This window comes from Acipenser ruthenus, chromosome 6 (genome assembly GCF_902713425.1).
Source record: "Acipenser ruthenus chromosome 6, fAciRut3.2 maternal haplotype, whole genome shotgun sequence".
Classification (NCBI taxonomy): domain Eukaryota; kingdom Metazoa; phylum Chordata; class Actinopteri; order Acipenseriformes; family Acipenseridae; genus Acipenser; species Acipenser ruthenus.
This window is the reverse complement of record NC_081194.1, coordinates 49,053,713-49,075,609: the sequence shown is the minus strand read 5'-3', so window position 1 is coordinate 49,075,609 and position 21,897 is coordinate 49,053,713. Positions and strand designations below refer to the sequence as shown.

Here is a 21,897-nt window from a genome sequence, read left to right as displayed (position 1 = left end):
ATGTAAAAAAAATGTATATACATGTTATTTATAGTGGGAGGCAAATAAAGAAGCAAAACGTCACTAATCTAATTAAAGTGTGCTACCCAAAGTTTTATTACCACTATCATTATTATCCCTGGTCTCCATTTACTTAAATATGTTTTTAGTTCTTTGCTTGTGTTTTATTCTTCAGTCTGGAATCTGCAGGTATTTCAAAGACAACACTATAAATGAAGAGTTGCTGCTACCGAATCACTTCATGGGGTCTATTCCATTAATTCTATTAATCTGAACAGTGGTGAATCTAAATGCAGCCAAACTTTACAGTATTATAAAAGAAACATACAGCAATTCATCTGAATCCCTTTAGTTTATTTATGGCTTTAAAACATATTAGGAAGGTTAATATTTGAATGATTTAAAGACAGTGGTGTTTAAGTCAGTCACTATTTTAAATCAACTGATAGAGCCCCATGGGTTGTAGTTCCAGTGGTCCAGCTGCATTCAGACAATGTGACCTACAGCAAAGATACCAGGAGCAATTTAACTGTAGTGTGGTAATGGAAATATTAGAATAGCCAGAATTAACGTAAAAACTAGAGAAACCAAAAGATTCTAGGCACAATAAAAGAGGGGGCATTAATATTGTTAATAAATCTAATCAGAGCATAAGTTATCAAGGTCTTTTTCGTTTAAGAAAAGTGGGGTGTCTTTTTTTCAATTGAATCAACTCCATTCATGTTCACTTTATGTGCCCTGACAACGTTTATTATATTTAAATTAATATAATTTATAAATCACATTCTTAAACCTAAAACCTTTACAACAATAGCAATAGAACTGGAAATGTAGGCTTCTCTCTGAAAAGAGCTGTGGCATTGTAAAAGGTAATCCACTCTCAATTGGTTATTCTTTCTGGGTTTATCTAGTTGAAAGAAAATGGGAAATTATTGAACTGAAAAGTGATAGAATGAAAGTGATAGGGTGGAATTCTGCCAGGATTTATTTTAAGGCCAGTACTGGGAACCGGGACTTATTTTATTTGCTTTTCATTCTACATCCACTCTTTGGTTTATTTTATACAGTTCATCTTGTCAAAGAAACTAAACAATCATTAAAATATTCTCAAAATGAACCAATTGCAATTGATCATCTATCTACTTTAGATCTTGGCAACAAGATCGTGAAGATAAATTATTTGGCAGCTTTGGTGTAAATTATTAAACCAATCGGTTTGAACTTTAAAAATGAATATGACGGAATTTGTAAAATGTAGCCGTTTTCTGGGGCATGTGAAATAAAATCAATTTAAAAGTAAAATGTGTATCAATGAATTCTGGCGACCGCTTGTGGAGAGGATGGTCGAGTGGTGATGTCACAGACCAGGAAGCAACCACACACAGCAGGGTACTACGAGGCGAGTCGCAAATGCTCGTTTTTCTTTTATTATAAATAAAATATTTAAACAAAAGCAAAACATTACACAAAACAAAACGGCACAGTGGCCAAAATAAACACTCTTTTTTTTTTTTTTTTTTTAAAGTACCGTGATGATCGAAATCCAGCACGAGTAACAATTGTATTTATATAAATAAGAAATTCAAAATGAAAACAACAAGGTTATGTTCTAATCCAAGGCTATTAATGTAGCATGGCCAAGTCCTGTTGTAGGTGCGTACCCAGGGTCTGGAAAGTATGGGGATGATTTAAGAGAATAATATGGAGATTAAAATGGCCAAGTGAAGTACATCACTTTTTTTAATAGTAGTGCCTGTTACATTAAAAATGTCAGCCTCTATTGTGACCAAAATCTTTTTGGTATCTTTTTTTCTATAGCATATTCTTTTTTTTATAATATCACCTCTTTTTTAAGATACGTAAGCAATAAGACACACCAAAGTGTGTGATATACTGTAATATCGTGGTATATCACACACCTTGAAGTGCCTTATTGTGCTTATAAAATGGGTTAACTAACTAAATTGAAAAATAATATGAAAACATGTTTCAATTAACAAAAAACTGACTTTTATTAAATATCCTTCTGCCTAAAGCTGAGCTAAGACAAAAGAGCTCCATATAAAGTAACTTAAAAAAAAAAATTAAAAAAAAATGCATTAATTAAAAAAAAGTGATTTATAGATGCTGACTTGAACATTGCCATTGAAAGTGCAGTTTTTCTTTATTTGATTCATTATACTTCCTGTAATTCTTGGTTTATTAATTACATTTTAAAGTAAAATATTACTGCCCATTTTCATCATGAAACAGCACAAAACGAGTCTGCCTTTAAATCACACAGAACCTTACTCACAAGACCTGCAACAGTATTAGATGACAGTGCTGTATTTTTTTCTTTTGTTATCCGGGGTAATAACAGGAGGTATCCATACCTGCCCTGCGTTCAAAAAGCAGTTTGGGTTATGTATCAGGGGGGAGTTAATGTATATTGGTACGTGAGCACGGGGATGTGGGTTTGTGTGTGTGTGGAATAGTGGTGATAGGGAGGCAGTTAAAATCCTCCCTGTAAAAACATGTGGGAATATGGAATACACGATTAATTAAGGCTCCAGCCAGGTGTATAAATAGAGTGATCACGGGTGAGAAAGGGGTTAGTGTGTTCAGAGAAAGAATAATCAAAACAATTGCTACTCGTGCTAGAAGGACTAGCACAATACTTGTTCGGGTCAGTGTTTTGTTTTTCTGTTTCTTTTGGCCATCGTGCCATTTATTTTGAGTGTTTTGTTTTGTGTAGACTATTTGTTTTACAATAAATCTGCAGAGCAGCTCCTTTCACTCACCAGTCCTGTCTGTCTACTTCCTGGCCTGATATTTAATGTAATTACTACTACTGTATTTATACTCACAGTTGTTTTGGTTTAACATCTTGAGTCAGATTTGTCAAGTTATAAATAGTAAACATAATTAGTTTTAAAAAGCTAAAATGACAACAGAAATATTACTTATCACACGTGTTGGTCATTGTGGCAAAGTGGCTTGCAGTGTACAGGTGCAGGAGTGATGCGGTGATTAAATGAAAGGCAGACAACAGTAATCCAAGTGCAAGTGGTTTTATTTATAATCCTGGTCTGGTGACCGTAAACAATATTTCCTAGGCAATATCCAGCAATGGGTATTGCACTGTTCTAAATAAAGGAATTGCAGTTCCAAATAATAAACACAGTCAGTTTTCCATAACACAATATACAAACACGGTCACCAGTCCTGGGTGCGTGCTGCAGTGCTCTTTGTACAAATACAATTTATCGTGCCAACAAGTGAAGTGAAGTCTGGGTTTGTGCTGGCCTCTGGCGACAGCTCCAGATGTGTTTAGCTGTCTACTACATAAGAATCAACAGTTAGTGACAAGACAAAACAAGCAAAACACAAGTCCTTTCGGTCATTTCCTTAACCATTAATGAAGGAACAGATTACGTTGCTTCGTCCCCTTCTTGTACCGTCACACATGACCCCTTTGTAAACGATTGCAGCCACATCGTTTCCCATCCAGGCCGATGAGTTAGTGCACCGAAGCTCCGCCCCCTTTCTAGATGACGACTTCCTTTTAACCCTGGGAATGTTTATTTCTATTCTACCTTTAAACTTACCCTACTGGTATGTTGTGGTCTTTATTTGATACTACTATAAAACTTTTAATTATAACTTACATAAGTGTACTTAGCAGATTTTAATGTACTTCGTTTTTTTACAAACTATAACGGTTCTTATGCATCAAGTTAGTTAGTGTTATATAGCTAGTCACTGCAGTACACAGAAATATCATCACCTAAAGAAGACATAACATATTGTCAGCATATGTCATGAGCAGATTTATAATTAAGAACTGTTTTGTTCTTAGGTATTGTGACATGTTCGCTTCAAGTAAACACAAACAAAATAAGGAAAGGTAATGTAATGTGAATCTTGTAACCCTTTAACAACCTGGATTATTCCAGATTTCCTTTGCTGGCAAGTGAGTATGTATTTGCTTATTTGGACTAAACACAGTCTTCGTGTTTGCTGCTGCCAAAAGTAAACAGAGAGATGGACCCCTTAGCAACAGTATTATGGCCCTCAACCCCATCCCCCAGTTTAAGTTTGGATGTGTCCTGTAAAAATGTTGTTTATTTAAGGAATACATGTTGACTTCAGAATATATTGGCAACATAAACCTTCTTCGTATTGTCTTTTTAAAAAATATTAAACTATTAGTGATTTTTATCCGCAGCAATTTGGATAAACAATTACTATGTGTAAACCTTGATTTCTTGACTGTTGAAAGTTTATTACTAGATGTAAACTTAAATATGAACTGCTGCAACTGTAAGTCCTATTATGATAGCATGTAGCTGCAGCAAATAACGGGCCTACTAAATGCCAGGATTCTGACAATTTAGCAAGTCTGGCAGAGTAGGGGGAGGAAAGATGTAGTCTAGAGGTTTGCTGCAGGACTACATCCCCCAGAATGCCATAGGGTTGGCGTTGTGCCAGATGTGGAAACACCTGGCTCAGATTTAATTTATTATTTTATTTATTATTATTATTTATTTCTTAGCAGACGCCCTTATCCAGGGCGACTTACAATTGTTACAAGATATCACATTATACATTATTTCACATTATACAGATATCACATTATTTATTTATTTTTACATACAATTACCCATTTATACAGTTGGGTTTTTACTGGAACAATGTAGGTAAAGTACCTTGCTCAAGGGTACAACAGCAGTGTCCCCCACTGGGGATTGAACCCACAACCCTCTGGTCAAGAGTCCAGAGCCCTAACCACTACTCCACACTGCTCCCTCATTAAAATCCTGTTTAATGAGGGACACCTGCCTGGGATTATCAAAGCAAGTCAGAAGTGTTTGGTCTGGTGTCTGTGTGAAGGACTGTGTGAAGCTAGGTGTGCTATATAAAACCTGTATACTGTGTGTAACAAGTGTGTATTTATTTATTATAATTTTTTTTTTTTTTTTTTTTGGAAGGCTTCTAATATCTCACTGCTGCCACCAGATTGTAGCACTTCTGACCTGCTTTTACACACCTGCCAGGTGTCCCTCATTAAATTAGCCAGGTGCTTCCAGTTCAGGCTCAACTAAGAAGAAATATTGTACTGTTGGGTGCTTCTTGTTTCAGAAATTGAACAGGGTGCTTATTGTGTAATTTAGAAGCGTGGGAGCGGAGTCAAGACGAACTTTTGATGAAATACTAATATAAAGCTTATTCTGAGATTTATTTTTATTTAAATTTTCAGTTTTAAGATATAATAAAAAATGCTTTGTTAAAACCATACGGACGCACTGTACTGTACCCCACGACAAGTGATCAGAACAAAAAGGATATTGCTGCTCTAGAAAGAGTGCAAAGAAGAGCAACCAGAATTATCCCAGGTTTAAAAGGCATGTCATATGCAGACAGGCTAAAGGAATTTAATCTATTCAGTCTTGAACAAAGAAGACTACGCGGCGATCTGATTCAAACATTCAAAATCCTAAAAGGTATAGACAATGTCGACCAAGGGGACTTTTTTGACCTGAAAAAAGAAACAAGGGCCAGGGGTCACAAATGGAGATTAGATAAAGGGGCATTCAGAACAGAAAATAGGAGGCACTTTTTTACACAGAGAATTATGAGGGTCTGGAACCAACTCCCCAGTAATGTTGTTGAAGCTGACACCCTGGGATCCTTCAAGAAGCTGCTTGATGAGATTCTGGGATCAATAAGCTACTAACAACCAAATGAGCATGATGGGCTGAATGGCCTCCTCTTGTTTGTAAACTTTCTTATGTTTCTTATGTAACATGTTGCCACTTGACCCACTCATGTGGGTGTGTTTAATTTTTTTCATTTAATTTTACTGACCAGGTCGGTTCTGAAACTTGTAGTTGTAATAATTTGAATGAATCCCATACCCTGTATGTCTAGTAAGATTTATTAGGACTTGCAATTTGATCTGTGACATACTGTAGAAGCATTAATCTTAACCTGCAGTGCTTACAGTAGTTTGGAGAGAGATTTTGAAAAGACAAGTACAAGTTCTACCATTGACACGTACAAATATAGCATTACAATAGTTCTGTATTTTAATGTAAAAGAATTGGAACAATAACTTCTTCACAATTTCCATATACTTTTCCCAGTGCTACAGATACTGTACAGTAGAAGGTACTAAAAGTGAGAGTGAGGCTTAACTGCTGCACTATAGGATCAGTTCATTACACATCAAGAAGAAGTAAAACTATTCCTGCATATAACTGGTAACAAACAACTTTTATTTTACTTAAAGAAAAATTGAGCAAATTACATTTTGGTACATAGACCTTATAAACCTGGCCCATGGAGGTTGGATACATTGGCTGCACTTAAGTGAAATTAAATGGAAAACATTTAATAGCAAAGTGTTAAGGAAAACATGGGATAACATTTTTAATTCGCCTGTTACTAGAGTGAATTAATGTATTTTATGTTGATTATCATTAAATCCATGAAAGTGGTACTAAAGAAAACATAACATTCTTTGACATTTTGAAAAATTGTAATAGTTATTTTCAATATTACAGTACCGTTATTATTAAAGCATACTTTTTACATTATACAGAGTGTATTACCTTGGTGAAACATCCTTGAAAAAAGCATTGTTTTTTTTTCAACTTTTGCTCATTTCACCTGCACATTTGTTAAAAACTGTCATAACAGGAGCAAATGTAGTATCTAAAGTGTCTTTAGGCCTATTTTTGTCTAAATCTAGTAACAATTAAAGTGTATTGGAGCTTTTACATAAAATGGAACTGTGCAAATAGTGGGCTAAACTTTAAATTTTAGTTCACTAAATATCACTATATTTTGGAGTGTTTGATTTTAGTATACAGTACAACATGCAGTACTGCAAAGACAATGAATCCAATGGCCTACCTGTATTGTTCGATTTTAATCTTTCTTTTTAATATTAATTGGGCATATTAATTGGGCAGTAGTGTGGAGTAGTGGTTAGGGCTCTGGACTCTTGACCGGAGGTTTGTGGGTTCAATCCCAGGTGGGGGATACTGCTGCTGTACCCTTGAGCAAGGTACTTTACCTAGATTGCTTCAGTAAAAACCCAACTGTATAAATGGGTAATTGTATGTAAAAAAAAATGTGTAAAAAAAAAAAAAAAAAATGTAATTGTATGTAAAAATAATGTGATATCTTGTAACAATTGTAAGTCGCCCTGGATAAGGGAGTCTGCTAAGAAATAAATCATAATATGTTGCTATTTTTTAAATTCTCCCAAATAGTTTGAGCTATGTGTGCAGAAACATGAGAATAAAAGTGATATTAAAGCATAGGCCAAAAGTGTGTGATTAAATGTTGTCTTAACCCAATAGCTCTATGTGATGCAAGATTAAAATACTACAATAGCACCACATGGTATGAGCCAACTGTGTTTTGGCTTCACTTCTAAACATCTGCTTAGTGAATCCTGTGTAACAGCAGTTTGAGAGGGATCACAAAATATTCTGTTCAAAGACTACACTGCAAGTTACTTTCCTGTAAATTAATAAATTCCTGTAAACCAGAACACTGTTACATTTTGCACACTGTACTTGGTGCAACACAGGTAAAATATTATAGCTTGGGAAAACCCTGCAGCAGCTGACATTGAAGTAACAGATACTGACACACGGTAGGCTACCAATTACTAGGGATGCTGACACAAAGCTTATGGGCAACTCAATTCAAACTGCTTAAAGGTTTTGCCCCCCAGCAACATTTAGAAAGGCACCGATATTTGTTTTAGTATCATGTTGCTTCAGATCTAAATAAATACTGTGCTGTGAAGGCTGATTAAAGAGGAACCGAACAGTCTATGCTGTTTGTGCAGGTGCAGTCGAATACAGAACATTATAGCGAATTTTAGCACAATACTAATGTGTCCTTCCTTAAAGACTTGACGCTGACTTGGGGAGGATACTTACCAAAAATGTATGTTTTTGTAAATCAGCAAATGAAAATGAAAAGTCGACTTGCTATAAACTTTCCTCTTCATGGTTTATCATGTCTTGGTTATTTTATGTATGTAGCACAATACACTTATCTACAGTAAGTTGAGAACTTTTTTTTGCTGTAGAATTGCAGGTCATTTCCACCCCTTCAAGCTGAAGCAACACCAAACTCTTCATTGACACTCATTTGCATTGTCTAACCTTTCTCACTTTCCATATTCTTCTGTTTAGACTGGAAAATCAATTGCAGGTTAGCAGTCTTTGCAATGAAAGCTGCTTTACGTTCTCACAACCGGCTTTTAACTGATTTTGTTTTTTTTAGGCGTGATGGTAAATAATATCAATGGCTTGTGGTATGATATTTTTAAATTGACAGTATTTAAAAACAGCCTTGAATTACTGTGTCACAATAAAAAATATTTTGCACCTTCAAAGTGTTAAGTATGTTGTGTAAATCAAATGGTAAAAATCCTAATTAAATCCATTTTAATTCCAGGTTGTAACACTACAAAATGTGGAAAAGTCCAAGGGGGGTGAATACTTATGCAAGGCACTGTATATATATATATATATATATATGAGAACGTAATTTAGATATTTTATTTAACATCCTGTAATCAAAAAAAGTACAGTTATACCGGAGGCCATAACAGTAGTACAGTATTTTATGTTAAATTTCAAAATGTCATATTTTTCAATTTGTGTCAGTTTTTCGTTAAGTATATGGAAAACTACAAAGCGGTATGTAATTCAATATGTTAACGTAACATTATTCTGCAGGTTTCGCTCGACTTTATGACGCAAAATTTGTTAATTCTATAGGGTGATACAAAACATTTTGCCATAGCTGTAGCTTGATTTCAATGTTATAGATGTTACGAACTTGCATCTAGCAGAAAGCCCAATACAACAAAGACACATTACTTAACTTAGGTAGCTACAAAGGTCTTGTTAAGGTGGATGTACTGTGTGTCATATGGTATAGGATGGTAATAGGAATTGGAATTTTTAACACTTGACAAAGAATGGCCCTTTTGTAACATTTCACATACTCATACTGTTTAATTCCTGACAATAAAAAGATAATTTAGCCACCATTTCAACAGCATGCTCTTTTGACACTTCAACTACAGCACATTCATTTCAGAGCCTCAATGAGATCTCCTTTTTCTGCCAGAAAGACATAAAGTAGCAGATCAACAGATCTTACCACCCATCCTGAATCCTCAGATGTCCTAATTATTCATGTGATTTGCAGCTTTTTAAATAGATTTCTGTTTGATTGCAACAGATTGGTATGTGGTAGTAAATAGATTGCAATATACCGCAGTAGCTTAACTGAAAGCATTATATGAAGGGATATTGAATAATGAATCTGTATAAGCCCCGACATTGTCAGGCTCTTTTATTATACTGTATATTTTTTCAGAACGCAAGAGAATCTCATTTTAAGGCCTAATGTTTTATGATATGTTGATTATGCTGATTTAAAGTTCATCTAGTCATAACTGTTTAATAACCTTATACTGAGTTGTCTGTCTGATAGAATGCATGTTGGTTAGTTCTTCAGTTTGCAGTTGTATTACTGAATCTGAACAACATTGTTTTTTAAGCATCTAGATAGAATGAACCGCTACATTTATAAATATGTCTTTTTAAATAATGTATTGAAAAGCACAGCATGTGTGAAATATTGTATAACCAAATGACTGCTATATAACTCTGCAGTAGTTGTTCCACATGACAGATTTTTGCATTAAATTCATCTTGTTAAATCCATTTTCTTAAAGCATATTTATTATGTTTTATTTTATTACAGAGAGAAAGATTTGGATGCCAAATGTATTATTCATATGGAAGAGAACAAGACTTCCATAACAAACATAAAGGTAAGTGTGTTACAGTTTGTTTTACAATAAGATGAAAAATCTCCGGCCCACTGACTCATAATCATTTAGGCTGGCAGTGTTGTGTTGGCTACCATTGGTGATATAGAGGCAGTCCAAATATGCGGGAATATGTGCAAAAAAAAACTGCAGAAATTCGATCTTGGCTGGGGCCAACAGGGACAGCAACTGACATTGACCATAAAACTTTCCAGACTGGACCCTTGTTTCCAGGGTTCACTAATTTGTTAACATCCATTGATTAGGTTTGGCAAGAAAAAATGAAAATTGACTTGACAGCCGGAGCTTGAAAAAAAAAAGAATACGTTGTTTACCGTGATGGCTGACGAATCTAATTAAAAAAAGATTTTTGTTTGTTACTGTTTTTAATGTAATGTATTTGTACTATTACTGTATTTTAACTGTTACTCCTAGGCTTTCCTCTGCCCTAACATTCTCCGGCTACAGCCTCTGTGTATTGTCAATACTTCCAGCTTTGTTCTTACATCTTTACTTTAATGCCTGAAAAAGGCCATGGAAGATGTGAAGATGTCTCCTGTAGAATTTTACAATCTATGTTTTTATGACCAAAAATGACTAAAACAGAACAGTTGCATACAACAAATAAGAAACATCCTGATTTGAAAAGTGTTTCAATTTAACAGGTCCTAGAAGGAATCTCGGGAGACCCAGTGAGCGAGCGATTCAAGACCTTCACATACAACTTATCATACTATTCAGCTGATATTAAACACTCACATTTTATTGCTCAGGAAAATGTACGTCCAGCCATAAATTATTGGAAAATGATTTATTACTACTGGCTGAAACTTTTAATGAAAAAATACACCAGAAATGATAACTTAAAGACTTTAAATTGACACAGTTTCAGACATTCAGACATTAGATTGGTTCATAAAATTATTTTTTTTATGGTCATTTGTACTGGTGGGTTGCTTATCAGTTCTTCAGTGACCAATGAATCTTTTGTTTTTATTCATTGTTGCAGACATTATTATAAAGTAAATATAGCCCAAAGCATTTCATTGTTCTGAAATAAAATATATGATTATAAAATTATTTAAAGAACTTAGCCATCCATCCATCCATCCATACTGTACATTTATCATGTACTGGGTAATACCTTTATCTCTAGCGTTAACTTATTTATAGATACCCTCCTTTTCAAGTGATCAACTTAGAGTTAACAGTATTGTAGTAAGTGAGGTCTGAGGGGGGGTAATGTCTATAGTAACTAAGTCTCTATTTTATGAGGACCTCTGAATGTTGGTCTGGGGGTAGCAGCTGCAAAATAAAATCAGGTTGACTCAGAAGAGCACTTCCATAAGTTTAACCTTTAGAGGTGTGCTGTCTGTCTGCTAACATGATCATCTTTTGAAAACTAGACTTTTGATAGTTGCACACTCTTGTGGTCAGATCAAGTTAGTGCAGTTAGGCAAAACTTTCTATATGATGTTAACTTAGTGTTACTCAACAGGGTTTCAAACACGACACATTACTTTGCCAAGCTTTTTGCTTTGTTGTACATATTCCGGCAATATCTTTTTCAACATTATCACAAGTGTGTAGATTGTTTTATTAACATATCCCTGGTTGCTTATGCATCGGGTCTTCCTGTCAAAATGTCTTTTGAATTCACATCGGTGGCTTCAATCCAACCTGTTCATTCAGAAACATTTAACTGGTTCCTGATGCCTCTCCCAAGGTTCAGCATTTTGATTGGTTCATTGGTCCCGCATACACATCTTAGTGAAGCCCAATTTCCACCGGTGGAGGCTTCAATTGCTGCTTGGTACAAGCACCTGATTTAGCGTGCCTGTCAAAGGATGCAATCTGTAGCAACAAGCAGTGCTGGATCTCAGAGGTGATCCTCAAACGTGCCCATTCAGCAAGTCCGTTCGCCACACGGCTCGGCTTAGCCTTGTGGCATTCCGGTCGTTTGGCAATCTTGCCCTTGCGACGGCTTGGGTATACTCACCCATTTGATAATGGACACATTTTGTACTTCTAAGGGAACGTTCGGTTATTATCATAGCATTGGTTCCCTGAAATAGAAATGTAACCATTAACCTTCAAGGTCGCTGAGTCCATGATTGCAGCAGGCTTGAAGGGAAAATGACGACGAGATCTGTGCGCGCAGTCCTTTATACCCTCGGAGGCAGGCGTGACAGTGTCACAGGCTCGGCTGAGCAGCTTTGGAATATACTGTAATATTCAGGTTTCAGGGTCTTTAGGAGGTAAACACCCATTAGGTAATGGTTGCATTTCTATTTCAGGGAGCCAGGGTTATGATAATAATGTTTTCAGGTTTCAAATTTAGAGAGAAATATAATTAAATGTTTTTTTTTTCTCGTCAAAACTTTCTTTTGTTTTTATTATTTAATATGTATTTCATTATCTTTCTTTAGAAATGTATTCAAAACTGTCCATCCTAATTAGTTTTTCAGTAGTCATTATGACAGCTTTATATAATTGGTCATTTTCATGAATCACCATTTGAAATAATATTGTTAATCTTAAGTAGATTTGTTATGGTGTATGTCAATGCCTAAATATAGCTTGGTCTATTGCTTACTGGATTTTAGAAATTCATATTAAATTAATAATACGTTACGGTGATTAGTCCAGAATAATTAAGCGCTTAATAAAAAGCATGTAATTGGCAGAAAATGAATGACTGTTACAGATAATTGAGAATAACCTATTTATTTTTTTTTTGTTTTAGAGTGTTAGTAGCAAGTAATATGACATAGCTGAAAGTGGTTTAAACTGACAAATAATACATTTGTGACCTACTATATACAGCAAATAGAAGTGCATGACAGGTATGATTTATCTTTTTTTTGGTCTTTTCAGCACTGCAGTGCATGTAGTGCCTCCCTAATTAAGTCAGAATTGCTGAAGACAGAATGCAAATAAAATTGGTTTGAACAGACTCTTGGACTGTTACTATAAAAATACCTATTTATTTGCATATCATTGTCAGTTATTGATGTTATTCAATACTTTACAGACATAAAAGGGAACCAATGAGGCAGTTTTAAAAAGGGTCCTTTGAAAGGCAGCAGAAGATACTTTCCCGGTCAAATAATACACCATCTTGTTATCCATAAACAAAACCATGGACATACTATACCAAGACATTAGTAAATGATATTGTTTCAAAGCTACCATATAATCGTCATTATTGAATTAACATCGAGACCATCAAATAATGTGTGACTTGATTACATTGCATTTAAATACCGGCAACATTTAAATTGTAAAAAAGGAGACTTTTAGAAAACCAACATCACTGATAATAAGTGCTAGTTTATAAAACATATTTCTGTCTTCGAGTAAATAAAATAACGGTATGTTGCTAATTGATTATTTATACATTATTTACAATAGATCAGCTACAATAAACACAGCAAGTTATACATGTACTCAAAAATGTATTTGTTGTGTCTATTCCCTGTCTAATTACCACAAGCCTGATAAATGCTCATGAATACAAAGCATAACTGAAGAATCACAAAGACTGAAAATTGAGGGCACAATGTAGAAATAGTTATCTTTGAAAGAGTTGTTTTTGTTAATTATATCTGGTTTCTTTTAGCAGGATCTAGTCGAGTTCATGTTAGAGATAGTCCAATTAATTACAAAGTCTACATCGAACTAAAATGTTTATAGAGTGTACTGTTAACATCTGAAAACTTTTAATTTCAAATGTTGATGACTTGCATTACAGAAAGTTAAATGTATTCTTAACCAAAGCACTTCAGTAATGCAATTTACCATATATCCTGATCTACTAAGCAATGTATACAGTTTAGATGAAAAACTATCATTTAATTAAAATAATTTCACAATAGTTATATACAACAGTATGGCTGTTGTCCAGATATTTGAAGAAAGATCTTTTTATTATTTAAGGTTTTTAAAGATCTTGGCACTGATGTCCTTACAGCTGCTTTTGAAGGTTATAACGCCTGCATCTTCTCATATGGCCAGACTGGATCTGGCAAGTCCTATACAATGATGGGAAACCCGGTAAGCAATTTATTATGTTTTATTATAGCTACTGAAAACATATGTTTCACACTTTAACACTTGGCTGCTTCAATCCCGCATTAATTTCCCCTGGTTTATGATTTTTATTTTATTTTAAGTTGTCAGGAGTCAGTGTTAAAGCTGCTGAGGTTAGATTTATTTAAAAGGGCTATTTGAGATCAGAGCTATAAAAGTGAAATAAGTCAAGGTTCACAGATTATGGTATTTGCATTGCAATATTAATAAATTGATGGATATCATGTAATTATCCAACAGGGAAAATAGGCTTTGAATCATTAGATTCCCTTAAACACCACCTCCTTATCTAAATCTTTGCACCAGCATAAATAAAAACCAGCAAGGCAAACGGAACCAGACCACTTTACAACCCTATTGGAAAAGTTAATAAATTATAAAAGTCTAAGGGAGACTTATGAAAAACCATACAGTTGCCACTCTGGAAAGGTTTATTAAAGGACCTCAGACAGTCATCCATTTGTCCATCCTTCCGTCTATCCTGTCCCCCTCTTCAGCAACACCCTAGGGTCAACTATAACAATTTAGCTGCTTCCATTGAAGCTGAAACAAATTCAAATTAATAAAAACAGTGTAAACACATACAATGTGTGTGCCATATTTAATTAAGTTGTACTCTTTAGTATTCATGAGTGCCTTTACAGAAAATAAATATTCCAAATAATTATCAGATTTTCTCCCCCAAAAAATAGCATGCATATACAGTTCTGTTTGCAGGCACTAGATGTAATAAGCAAAATGTTTATTTACCTTAACATATCTTTAAGTTTAATGTTCTTAGAAATATACAGACAATTATCCATGCTACACACCCTAATGTACCTCAATTAATGGCTATGTTGGAAAAACATAAAACATCACTCAGCTACCCATTTTAATAACAGTATTTTAACTCAACAAAACTGTATTACTCTTTAATACTGTACAATAAAATATGGTTTTCTTTAGCCACTTGACTTCCACTGAATGTTACAGGTACATCCTTGTTTGGATTAACCTGAAATGTTTTAAAGAACTTGGAAAGGGTTGGTAATTGTAGGATTCACCTAACTGCTTCCTTGTTGCTGGATTATTTATTTATTTATTTTTAGTTTAAGGATGGAGTCAATCAGTGTCCCGTCAGGCAGAGTGGGGAACTGAGCTATCCTATTGCACACAAAGTTACAAATCTATAGGTAGCGAAAGAAGTGGGTATGTGGTAGGTTGTATTTAAGCGATAGCTGTTCTAAAGAAGCCAAGCAATTCCCCATGAAGAGGTTGTTTAAAGATTTGATTCCACTTCTATGGGGGGGGGGGGGGGGGATAGCAGATGGTTATCTACCCATATCGGCCAATACCGACAATAATAGATGCTGGTAAGCTATGCAGGTAAGCTATTGTAAACAAACAGAACAAGACATAGGGCCACTATTTAAACTGTTTTATAATTATGAATGTTAAAATTAACAGCTATTGTTTACTTGATGTATTTATGACAAAAATGAACAGGTAGTGTTTACTTCAGAAAATGAATACAAAGAATAACGTAGTATTATATTGCGTGCTTGACAGCAATTTATACATTTGTTTTACAACAGTCACACAAAAACAACATTTTGCATTTGTACTAGTAAAAACACTTCTGTAGAAAAATCTATAATGTGACATTAACTTTTATAGCCACTTGCTGTCAAACATTGCATAACTTCTACCTATACCATACAGTAGAAAAGAAATGTAGCATTCGAATATCGGTGTACGTTATTGGCTAAAATAACACAAACTGCCGATAGCCGATTGTGTTTTTTTTTTCCTTATATTGTTGCCATGCCGATAGACTGACAATTATCGGTGCACCCCTGCTATGAATATTAGCAGACAATTAATAGAACTGAAAATTGGGGAAGGCAAGACACCCTAATGTCTTAGGCCTTTGGAGAAAGACTTTATGGATGTGAGGAGGCTTTTTGTTGTAAATGAAAGAGGATATCATTTGGTGAAGAGAGTTGAAAAAAAGACTTGGAAATAAAAAAACAGGATACTTTGAAAGAGACACAAAAATGTGGGGAGGGTATTCATTTTGACTGAGTTTATACAACCAGCAAGTATGAGAGGCAGAGTGGACCAGCAAGCAAAGTCTTACTTGGTACGCTCCATGGAGCAAAGTTGCATTTGCAAGAGATTGGTAAATGACCTCGCTACTGAGACTGTGAGGTAGGTGAAATTATTAACTATCTTAAATGGTAAGGATGAGGGTAGATGATGTGAAACACACTTATTAATAAGAAACACAGATGAACCTGTTTTATATCACCTCGCTTAATATCATGACCTGTTTATTATCACGACTTTTCAAAAACCACTCGCCATGCACCATAGGTTCTTTGAGAAATTAGCTCTCTTAATATCCTCTCACAAACCCGCTTATTGTCACATTTTGTGCAGCCTGTCAAATGCTGTGTGACTGGTCTTTACAAAGTAACCACATGATAGAATTAATTTCCAACACAACTAACAACCAATAATCATCTTGGCTGATAAACTGACATTTTGTGCAGCCTGTCAAATGCTGTGTGGGTAGGATACCTTTTTTTTAACAGTCTTATTCACAAAAAAACCCCCACCAAGTGCAACGCCTAATTGATAGCTCTCAGCAGTCGACAATTCATGCCTTTTTTAGATAATGACACAAACAGTTTCATTCCAGTTAATGATACAATACGTATTTGTCCTGTAGTAAACTATATGCACAGAACAACTAAATGTACAGCATTTTTTGTAACGAATATTTCATTGATTTTTTTTCTTGTACAATATCATTGTAGAATCAGTTAACACTTGGTTTCAGACATCACTTGTACAATGGCAGACAGAAACAAGTGTACATTGAAATATAATTGTAAGGAAAAATAGATACAATTGAATTAAATTACAAATTTAGAGAGAGAAAAAAAAGAAAAAAGAAAAAAGAGAAGGAAAACAATACATTACTTGTAATTCTCCAGCGGCTCATCCCCCTCCAAATTTTCATTCATTTATTCAAACATCATTTTCTTTTTTTGTTTTCTTTCTCTTTGGTGTGGGGTTGAGCTGAACTCATACAGAACGTGTTGTCAAGACTGACCAATATAACTGAGGTACCTAGCCCATCTCATGTTGTATTTATCAACTTTATCACTTAATCTGTATGAGAGCTTTTCATAGGCAGCAATTTGGCTAAATTGTACACACCACTCATCAGGGGAAGGAAGGATCATGTGTACTTTTAAAGTCCTTCACTATTAATTTTCTACCAAGCATTGCGGCACTCTGGATCCAGTCAGCATCTTGAGCAGGAAGATTTGCAGTTGGTGAGGGATCTCCCAGAATATACAAATGAAGAATAGTAGGGGAAATTAACCTTCATAATGTTCTGAAGAATCCTATGAATTTCTGAACAAAGTGCCTGAATTGTAGGGCAGCTCCACAGAGCATGAACTAGAGTGCCTACTTCTGATTTGCATTTCCAACATTCAGGGGAATCCTTCAAATTAATTCTATGCAAACTGGATGGGGTCCAGTAAAACCTATTTAAAATTAGAAATTGTATAAGCCTAGTATGAACTTCTCTTGACATTGTTTTGGAGTTTCTAAGTAGATTAACCCATTGTTCTTCACTAAGTGACAATTGTAGGTCGGCCTCCCATACAGATTTCTTGGCAGATTGTTGTAGGAGCATAGTGTAGTAGGCCGAAGCCTCGTATCCCTTACCAAATCTACTCGGTATGTCAGTAGGAAAATTTGTATACTGTGGCAGGACACTGGCTGAGCCAAAGGTTTGGACAAGAAGGTGTCGGAGTAAATATCTCCAAAACCAAGATGGGAGTAGGCCAAAATCTTGCTGCAATTTTTCAAATGATTTGATAGCATTGCCTTCATACAGATCTCCCAGCACTACAATACTGCTTTGCAGCCACTCCTTCCAGAGAAAGGGTAATTTAGCAATACATAGTTTAGGATTTAGCCAGAGACCTGAAGAGAGATTAAGGTAGAGATTAAAGATCTGAAAGATGTTTTTCCAGACTGTGGCAAAGTGGCTGAGTGGATACAGGTGCAGGAGTGATGCAGTGTGTTAATGAAGCAGACAGAGATGTTTATAATCCAGTTTGGAAAAGGTTTTATTGTTGTTTTTATATCCAGGTCTGGTTACCAAACAATAATCCTCCGGCACTACACAACAATGTGTGTTGCATGGAGTAAATAACAACAGGGTTGCAGTCCCAAAAAATATATCCGCCCAACAATATACCAACACAGTCAACCAGTCCTGGGTGCATGCAGTAGTGCTCGTGGTGGGCGATACAAGTTTATTAGTGACAGTAGGGCAGTGTTGTTCCGGCTTTTGTGCTGGCCCTTGGCAACAGTTCCAGAACGTGTTAACCGAAAAAAAACTTTCCATGTCCCCCAAACGCATCTCCTGGACCAGGTTACAATAGTCACCTTGCTGAAAATTAAGTTCGTTAATAGGTCTCACCCACCATCTCCTGTTATTTATTCTTCTCAAAAGAAGAAGAATTCGTAACATTTGAATTACAATTAAAACAGAATGAGGCATTTTGGAAGTGTTGTGTTTATTTGTTTGAGGTTAGGGCAGCGGTTATGTCACACTATTGTCTTCAATTGACCAATCAGAATGTACTAATGCAGCAAGCAGATCACTCAATGTGAACTGTCCCTGCATACGTTCATAGCGTTTGTGTTAATCTTTGCCCAGTGTGAACCAGCCTCTAGGGTGAGAGTGGGCATCCCTGTCAAATGTCCCTGCCAAGTTTGAACTGTGGGGATATTAACCTGTTAGTCAGCACTGCTGCATTTGGATGTTTGTATAAGAGCTGAATCCAGTTAATAAAAGTTGGGCCAAAACCGAAGGATTCTAAGGAGAGGAATAAATATTTCCACTCTACCCTATCGAATACCTTTTTGGCGTCTAATGAAACAGCAGCCATCAGGTAGCCCACATATATTAATAAGACGCCTAATGTTGTCAGAATACTGGTTGTGTATAAACCCAAGTTGGTCTGGATGGATCAAACCAGTGATTACTTTATCTAAGCAGTTGGCCAAGATTTTAGTGTTAATTAAAGGGTAGATAAGGACTTTTTTATTTTATTTTGTTGGGTTTGTTTACGTAAGGTGTGTGTATTGTTTAAATTTTTTCTTTTACGTTTTGACCACTTTTTTAAACTTTTAAATTGCATTCCCTGCCTCAAGATGGCTTCCCGTGTACCCGCATGGACCTCAGAATTACATTTCCCATCATCCTCCTGATCACATATGTAACTGAGATGGATTTACTGGTGAGCAGGAGGATGATGGGAAATTGTCACAAAGAAGCATTTAATAATCAGAACAGAAAATAAAAAGGTTGTACAAACAAAACACAAAAACAGGACACGGCACTTGCGCCAAAATAAATAGACAAACAAAACGCACTAACATTTAACAAATGGTGAACGGACAGACAAACAAACACGGTGAGTACAAACACTTATATTTACGCTTTTACTTTGGTTTTTACTCCTCTCTCTCACCCGTTCTCTACCCACGAACACCCAACCCCGAGTGAAAGAAATGTGCATCTATATGTACTGTTGTGCTGGGATTCAATTACTAATTAATTATTCACTTGAATCCCAGCACGTGAATTAATTCTGTGCAACCCCGTGCTCACATACTATACTTTAAATGCAGGTGCAGTGATGTGCAATCACACATGAAACACAGACCCGTTTATATCCCGTGTACCAATCTCTATACCCCAACATTAACACACGCAACATACACCATATAACACACACATGCACACAGGGGTGGGGCACATTGCCACAGAAATGTAGTCCATGAGGGTACATGGGAAGCCACCATGAATGTCAAAATGTAAAAAAAATAAAACAATACACTCACCTTATGTAAACAGTTGTAGCAACGTTAGACACGTTTCCCCCAGTCTTTTATTCACTTCGGTAATAACTGAATGTAGTCCATGGCTTTCTTTGGATCTTTGAACCGCCGTGATCCCTCTGTGGTGTCGATCCTCAGCACAGCAGGGTACATCAAAGCAAACTTCACACAGAGTGTTTGCCTCAGGTCTTCTAGGGCCTTTGAGAGAGTGGGGAAAATCATTATGCGGTGTCCTTCCCAGCGGATTTACCCTTTCCTCCTGGCCACACGAAGAATCAACTCCCTGTCCTGGAATCTCAGAAAGCGTGCAATTATAGGCCTTGGTCACTGGTCAGGAGCTGGACGAGGTCCCAGAGACCTATGGGCCCGGTCAATTTCCAACCCTGCGGTAGCATTTATATTCAGAATTGTAGGGATATTTTTTCTCAGAAATGCGATGGCATAGCCAACTTCGCTCCCTTCCGGAAATCCGATGAAACAGATTATTGCGACGATTTCTGTTTTCTATATCATCAAGTTTGTAATTTCGGCCTGGGATGTGGGGGGGGGGGGGGGGGGGGTTGCTTTTGTTTCTTGATCAGCTTCCTCTAGAAATTAACGTCTGCTTTCCTCATTATACAAGTATATCTGAGATTTTCCCTTCTACAGATGCCAATGATCTTTTAATGTCCTTGAGGTCGCTCAGTTCCTCTGATATGTTTTAAAGTATTTCATACATATTTGAGATATCTTTCGCTACATTGTTCGGGTCCGAGCCTTCCGCAGCTATAGAGGCCAGTAAAGGGGAGCCATCATCGCCATTTTGTTCAGTGTCACACTCGGAGCATTGTGATTTAGTTTTAGTCGTCTTTTTCTTTGAAGCAGGCTGAAATTTCACTTGCAACAGGGAAACAAAATCCTGCAGGCATTATGTTATTAAGGATGCCATAGCGACCTCATTAGTTCTTTGGTACAGAAGTCTCTGACTCATTACAAAGGATAATTTTTTTTAAATTGTTTTATTAAGCTTAGGCGGTACTCTCTCAGTTTAACGGGGGTTTGTAAGCAAATTAGCTATGTTTTATTACTACTATACTGCAGGAATTGCACACTATTAACAATAACTGGTAAAACACTGCATTAACAGGCAAATACATGCAGTATTATCTGTAATCCTTGAACACAATTGAATGCTAGTTTTTATGTACTGTATGATGTTGTAGTCAGATACTATTGAATGTTATAATTATGTACAATAAGATTGAATGTAAGAACGCAAAAGCATTTGTCACACACGCTACGGTACACTTGACAACCATCTAGTTGCAGCATGAGCCCAGACTGAGGGGAGCAAAGCTCTGTAGGATTTTGACCAATCGGAGAGTTTTGATAAGGATGCCTTACTTTCTATAGGTTGCCTGCTACAGGACTAGGGGTGTAACAAGGGCTATTTAACCCCGGGAAATGTGAATGAAAAGTTGTACTGTGCTCGGTGTCTGGAGTCAGACCCAGGGATCCTTTTGATTCCTGTATTGAAGATTGTTATTTTGTGTACCTTTGACTATTTGAATAAAGCATTTTTAAAACCAAACAAGACAAGAGCTTTCCATTAAACGCAAGCTTGGAAAGCGTGCAAATCCAGTGTTTCCCGAGTCAGAGACCGCAGCAGCGGATCCAGCGTGTAAGCAGAGTGAGCAGCCAGCGATTCCTGAGTCAGAGACAGAACAGTCGGAGACGGAACTCATTGGCAGCAGATCCAGTGTGTGAGCAGTGAGGCAGCAATTCCCGAGTCAGAGACGGAACAGCGGCGAGGGTCCCGAGTCAGACACTGAACGGCAGCGATGCAACAACACGCAATAAAATAATATAAGTAAATACACCACATCCAACAAAGACATCCAAGGCACACAAGAGGAACAAAGGGAGCAGTTTGTTATTGAGAAAAATAATCAACACGTAAAAAGGTATGATGAACATGTGAGAAAAAATAACATTGTCTTGCATATGGCTTAAGAAAGCGCCACACGTCTGAGACTGCATAAGGTTTAAGA

General features: G+C 36.2%; 1 pseudogene; it reads left to right on the top strand.

Moving 5' to 3' along the window:
• Nucleotides 1–8,995: 8,995 nt before the first annotated feature.
• The window catches only part of LOC117410424 (kinesin-like protein KIF16B), a 130,818-nt pseudogene continuing 117,916 nt past the window's right edge, over nucleotides 8,996–21,897 (top strand).